The sequence below is a fragment of the Bactrocera oleae genome, chromosome 4, assembly GCF_042242935.1.
Source record: "Bactrocera oleae isolate idBacOlea1 chromosome 4, idBacOlea1, whole genome shotgun sequence".
NCBI lineage: Eukaryota > Metazoa > Arthropoda > Insecta > Diptera > Tephritidae > Bactrocera > Bactrocera oleae.
In genome coordinates, this window is record NC_091538.1 from 27,951,167 (window position 1) to 27,958,532 (window position 7,366).

General features: G+C 37.0%; 1 pseudogene; it reads right to left on the reverse strand.

Annotated features, from left to right (window-relative positions):
• Positions 1-6,203: 6,203 nt before the first annotated feature.
• LOC106619523 (ryanodine receptor-like) lies at positions 6,204-7,155 on the reverse strand (annotated as a pseudogene).
• Between the last annotated feature and the right edge of the window lie 211 nt (positions 7,156-7,366).

Here is a 7,366-nt window from a genome sequence, read left to right on the forward strand (position 1 = left end):
CGGTTCGGCTGCAAGAGTTTCGCTAACTATGATTGAATAAGTTTGTAGTGGTAAGTTTAAGTATAATAATAATAATAATGAAATAAATTTGCAATTGTAGTTATAAAATATATTATGTGTTTTTATTTTACAAAAAAATATATACATATGTATATATATAATACATTTTACCGAAATATTAATATTCCTTACATCGTCAATTATTGTACAATTTTTTACATTCTCTTACGGACGATGATGTGAGCATTAAGAGACAAAGCTTTTAGTTGTCAATTTGTCTTATCTTCTCGTAAAAACAGCGTCAATGCATTTTTTATTTTTTGTCGTTGCTTCCGTTGTGTTGTTGTTAATTTGCAAACCCCTTTGAGATTTCTTTCTGCATTGACCGATATTTTCGGTAGAAGGTCAACTATAGGCACTGTGGTCCACATATTCAGTACCTAGGGGCTTGAACAGTTTTGGTTCGATTTAGACAATTTTTGGCCACAAGGTGGCATACTTTAATAGCATTATTCACGCAAAGTTTTATCTTGATACAGTCATTGTTGCCTGATTTGCATAGTGGAAAGTCTAAGAATCAGATGGAATTTAAAATGGTGTGGCAACTTATTAGTTTTTGATTAATGACGTTTTGTGGGCGTGGCAGTTGTCCGATTACGCCCATCTGCAATACCAACCGTCTCACGGTACCAAGAAACATGTCTACCAAGTTTCATAAAGAGATATCTTTTTTTTTACTCAAGTTACAGCTTGCACGGATGGACGGACAGACAGTCACCCGGATTTCAACTCGTCTCTTCATCCTGATCATTTATATATATATAACCCTATATCTAACTCGATTAGTTTTAAACAAAACTATTATACTCTGTAGCAACAGGTTGCGAGAGTATAAAAACGTTGACTTCGGTTGCACCGAAGCTATAGTACCCTTCACAGATAGAAACGTTTCTTACAATAACTTGATTTAGATCTAATTTCGTGAATCGGCAATAAAAAATAAAATTTTTTCGATGCAGGCACTTTACTCCGATCGATCAGTTTACATGAGAGCTATATCACATAGTGATCCGATCTAAACAATTTCTTCGGAGATAATATTCTTGCCTTAGAAATTATCTCATGCCAAATTTCGTTAAATGAAAAAGTTTTTCATGCAAGCATTTAATTCCGATCGATCAGTTAATTGGAAGCTATATGTTATAGTCATCCGATCTGTACAATTTCTTTGGAGCTTGCACAATTGCTTTAAATAATATTCTATGCCAAATTTCGTAAAGATACCTCGTCAAATGAAAGAGTTTCCCATACAAGCACTTGATTCCGATCGTTCAGTTTGTATGGCAGCTATATACTATAGTCATCCGATCTATACAATTAATTTCTCCAGAGATTTAATTTTTGCCTTATATAGTAATCCATGCCAAATTTCGGAAAGATACCTCGTCAAATGAAAGAGTTTTCCATACAAGGACTTTACTCCGATTGTTCAGTTATTAAGCAACTATATGTTATAGTCATCCGATTTGTTCAAGATTTTCGGAGATTACGTTGTTGCCTCGAACAATAACTCATGCATAATTTCGTGAAGATACCTCGTCAAATGAAAGAGTTTTCCATACAAGCACTTCATTCCGATTGTTCAATTTGTATGGCAGCTGTATGCTATATTCTTCCGATCAAAACAATTTCTTCGGGAATTACATTGTTACCTTAGAAAATAACTCATGCCAAATTTCGTGAAGATATTAGGTCAAATAAGAAAGTTTCCCATACAAGGACTTGCTTCCGATTGTTCAGTTTGTATGGCAGCCGTATGCTATAGTGGTCCGATATCGGCCGTTCCGAAAAATGAGCAGCTTCTTAATGAGAAAAGGACAGGTAAAAAATTTCAGATCGATAGCTTAAAAACTGAGGGACTAGTTTGCATATATACAGACGGACGTACGGACAGACGGACATGGCTAAATCAACTCAGCTCATCATGCTGATCATTTATATATATATTTTATAGGGTATCCAACGTTTCCTTCTGGATATTACAAACTTCGTGGAAATCTTTATATACCCCGTTCAGGGTATTAAAATTCCTGTCCTTCTTCGTTTTGTAAATTAACGTTAAAGTCACCTCCCATAATTTTTGGAATGTGCGATAATTTCTTTTCTTCTGCAACTTCAAATATCGTTGCTTTTGCGCTGTATCCCATAACATTTATTTAAAAAAATCTTTTTATGTCTTGTAACGATACGCCTGGAGTTATATAAACTGAAACTAAAAATACTTTTTGTGCATTGATAATAACATCAGCAGCGCAAATATCACCAATTCCATCATTTGCAGCAGCTAATTGACAAATTCTACAGTTGTCTAATCTATATAATTCGTGTTTTGCAGCTTGCAATGATTGTGCACTCGAGTCGATATTTTCATAGATAGCTACACCTCCTGCGCGAATTTTTTGCCGTTTAAATTGCGATATCATACGAGATCCTTTTATGTTACAATGACGATCGTTTTCCAACCAAGTTTCACTTAAAGCGAAAACCTTGCATTTCGGAATGACAAAATCATTCTCAATATCTTTGTCTAAGCGATGGTACATTCAACGTACAAATAGAAAATGTACTCTTTAAATTAGCGTAATAATTATTTTGTTTCTATACTACACTATAGTATCCAAAACAAAAATGCTATGCCGAGCAAATAATTTTTTTGGTTCTATACTATACTAAATTTTTACTATACTATAATATGCGCGAACACGCCGCGCAAAATCCGATCGCATATCCAGCGCTAAAACATGATACATGTTAAAATATGCGGTTCTTTTATTAATATAATATTAACTTTTGATGATATTCACTTGTTTAAACGCTGCAATTTAAAATTGCTTCTTATTTCAAAGAAAAACGAACAACAGAAAATCAGCTGGTAGTACGTTGGTCAACTGCGACATAGATACGCAGAACGAAGCAAATTTGAACTCGTGGGCTCGAGAGTACTCGCGGGCTATACGCTGCTGATCACTGATATAAGGCGTTAGATGGCATTTAGACAAGGATTCTTTTGTCGTGCATTATTGGTGTCGCTTAGTGCGTTCACATGAGTGACAATGGTCTGGCAACTCGAATCGAGTTATTCTGTTATTATGGTCTCACATTTTGCTTGCAAGGAATTTTCTTGACTGTCCGCTATTAATATTTTTTTAAAAGGCCAAATCTATGACGGGAATTTCTCAATATTCCGAAAAGTATATCCCCATAATTTGTTTTAAGCCATATTTTTTTATTTATTACAAAACATTCATGAAATAATTACATTTCTTCTTTTAATTAAAATTATATTCGAATTCAATCCTATGCGTTTAAATGAAATAAATAAGAAATCATCTTAATACTTTTATGTAAATATAAAAATCAAAAGTAACTTCAATTTTAAAAGTATTCAAATTCATTTATGTGTTAGGTGCGCAACTAAGTTTCCGCTGTTTGTCAATTGATGGGTCCAGCAGTAAGTGGTGATCGATTTTGATATATCCAAAAGGTGATAAACTTAACCTAGACATTTGAAATGATACTGCGTTTTCACATTTGTTTATGTGTCATATACTATCGGTTGTGCAAATATGTCTGATTGGTTTAATCGCTTCAAAGACGGCGATTTAGATATTAACTACTGTCCGTGAAAAGAAGGCCAAAAACCGTCGAAGAAGAAGAAATTGGAGACGTTGCTCGATGAGGATCTGTGCTAAATGCAAGAAGGCTTTGTTTTAGCATTGAGGGGGGGGGGCTTGTTTTAGCATTAGTCACCCACTAAGACATTTTAAAGCGACTACATGCACTGGGGGAAAAAAATTTATTCTGCTGATTGACAGCGATCGGCCTCGGTTGCAAAAACCCTTTAAAACGTACCTGGAAACGCTTAAATGGGAAGTCATACTCCACCCGCGAAATTCTATGATTTTGCACCGTCCGATTATTATTTGTTCCTTTCGATGGCATATGGTCTGGCTTAGAAGCAGTTCCACTCACAAGTCGACATCGAAAAGTGGTTTGACCTTGGATAGCATCACAAGATGTACAGTTTTACCGTTATGGTATTCGAGTTTTGCCAGAAAGATGGGAAAAAGTTGTGACTAGCGATACTTCGAATAATTTATTTGTAACCCTTCCCTCACAATAACGGATGATCCAAGTAGAGGTACTTTTTTTAATAGCCTTTTTTTGGCAAATCACGCGAAAGTAATGTCAAGCTATCATATTATTTTTGTTCAGTATTGTTTGGCACTTTGTCATGGAAAGACTTACGTCTGAACAATGTGTATAAATCATTCAACTTTATTACGAAATTTAACGTTCTGTAAAAAATGTGTTTCGCACGCTTCGCCCAACTTATGGTCGACATAATCGGCCTACTGAGCGTAGTATTCGCAGCATCATCCCCCATCTTGAATGAACGAACGTATTTTACGTCTATATCTTAAAAAATTGAAAGCGTACAAAATACAGCTTGTGCAAGAACTGAAGCCGCTCGACCTTTCCAAGCGGATCCAAGAAGATCCGACGGTTTCGAGCCAAATTTTGTTCAGTGATGAGGCCGATTTCTGGCTCAATGGGTATGCAAGCAAGCGAAATTGCCGCATTTGGGACGAAGCGCAACCTGAAGAGATTAAAGAATAGCATATTTGATGTCTGAAATTGAAGCTCGTGATCTCAGCGACATTTGGTTTCAACAAGATGGCGCCACTTCCCACACATCGTATCAATAGATTTATTGAGAGAACACTTCGGTGAGCTGACAATTTCACGTTTTGGTAATAGATACCACAGTTTCACGACGTAAGCGGGGACGAGCTGGTAACTGTCCGCCCCTGCCGTAGACGTGAGGAATCTAGCTAAGGTCAGACTTCTTATCTGTGTTTTCGGTGTTCCTCAATAGCACAGTATACAGATAAGGAGCCTTACCATGGTCGGGGGTACTATAATAGGCTGGATCAAGGTGTCATGCGACCTGTGCCGAGGATCAACCTGGCTGGAGGCCCTTACATAGCCCAGTCTGAAACGGAGCTTACGGATACCTGGCGTCCTCTGTAATATGATAGCCTTACATGCATAACGGGGGCTATGCGCAAGCGTACACACTTTCCCCCACACTCTTGGGACCAATTATGAACCAAAATCTAAACAAAATAAACCAAAATAAAAACAAAAATTGGGGAGAGCCGGATCACCACAAAAAAAGCCGGAGGGGGTTAGTTGCTCCCAAAAAAGAGCAGCGTTTGGAGCGAGCTCGGCAACAAGCATCAAGAGGACAGGAGCGAAGCTTGGTCCAGAAGATAAGGCAAGCACAAGTAAAGGGGCAGAAGCTAAACCCCGCAGCCAAAACACGGCTGTGAAGCAGGGGAAGGGGGGAGATACCAAAGGGGCTGATACTGAAAGTGCATCTGCCTGTGGCCTGTATTTAGTATTCAGGACCCGGCAAAGGCAAGGTATGCGGGGAGACGACGCACCGCATCGTGCGTCGTCTTTGCATTGAGAGCATTACGCCACACTTTGTAGGAACCGCTTTGAAAATTAGACAGTGGCGTGGCACCGCAAACTTTTAGGCGAAAACCCATATCTTGGGATCTGCTTAACCGATTTCAACTAAATTCGGTGTATAACGTTCTTTTTATATTTCTATGTCATAGTGTACAACCACGCCTATTTCCCATATAACACCATTTTCAATTTCATCTGGTTATGTCACTTTCCACTATGCATATCAAGCAAAAATAATTGTATTGGGGTAAAACTTTTCGTGAATAATGCGTTTGAAATATGCCACCTTGTGACTAAAAATTGTCTAAATGGAATCAAAACTGTTCAAGCCCCTAGGTAATGAATATGTAGACCCCAGTGCCTATAGCTGACTTTTAACTGAAAATATCGGTCAACATAGAACAAGGCGGCAAGATCCACAAAGAAATCTAAAACACGTATACCATTTGACTTTGCGAGAGTATAAAATGTTCGGTTACATCCGAACTTAGCCCTTCCTTACTTGTTTTTAATTTATTATTGTTTTATTAAAAACTTTAGATACATAGAAAATATAATTATTTATAAAAAAGTAATTATTTACAAACAGGTAATTGTCCATAAAATATTTTCAATTATGTAACATTTAAATAAATTTTTTGTTTAATCACCTCCACCACCCCCTGACAGTTCGTCTTCATACTGCGTACGGAAGCAATGTTGATACATATTCCATACATAAGTCTCCTGTCCAATATATTCTGTATCCGGTTTGTTGATTAGATGCATAAAGAAGAACATGTAATTTGCAAGATTATGTTCCGTTTGCACGTGAATATCAAAATCGTAAGGAACTATATCAAAGAAATATTTTCCTATGCCACATATGAAACAATTTGATTCCACATTTTCTTTAGCCGATTTGAGTTGGTCACATTACTCACCAAAAGCATCTATAATCAAATCTTGAATGCTGGCTAGAAGTATAATAATAACGAAAAAGAAGAATGTGATGTCAAAAATAATACGATAAACTTCATAGTCATCTCCGTCGGAATCTCCAATTTCATCACCAATTCCTCCTCCTGCTAGCTATACTACAATTGTTAGGAGTATTATAGTAAGAACAAGTTGTTTTCCGTTATGAGTGACCGATTGTAAAATGGTGCGAAGCGTTTTAAATCCTACGGCTACATCGAGTAAATGGGCTGCGAAGAAAAAGTTATTGAAGTTGCCCGTCCCTGAGAATGAGAAATATCACAGGGAGTAAAGGAAAGCGTTATCGGTAAATGTAACCCCTGCTTTCCATACTTGATAACTCCAATCTATTTTCATTATGTACTTCACCAAACCACCTTCCCCACTCTTGCGCCATGAAAGTACTTTTCTCCATTCCAAGTAGATTTGATATTGAATCGAAGTAATATGTTTCGCTGTACTTCTGTCTCACCTTTTTTTCACACACTTGTCCCAATAGTTAACGGGAAATGACTTAGCAGAAATTACTAATTTGTCCTTGTGTGATTTAAAATCATCATCCGGTTGATCTGCAATGAAGAGACCATCAAATTCATTAGGAAATTGAGCTTTCTTATAGTTAACATGTGCGGACTTACGTAGTACTTTTGGTTTCATATTGTGAGTGTTTACCTTACAGCCTCTGTAATTTGCGGTATGATTTTCCCCGCAATTACTGCATTCTTTAATTATGGTGTCATTCTGAAGTGTTATGAGCATCCCCGCAAATTATGCAAACCGATTGTAGATTGAGCTTTCTTATAGTTAAAATGTGCGGGGTTACGTAGTACTTTTGATTTTATATTGTGAGTGTTTACCTTATAGCCTC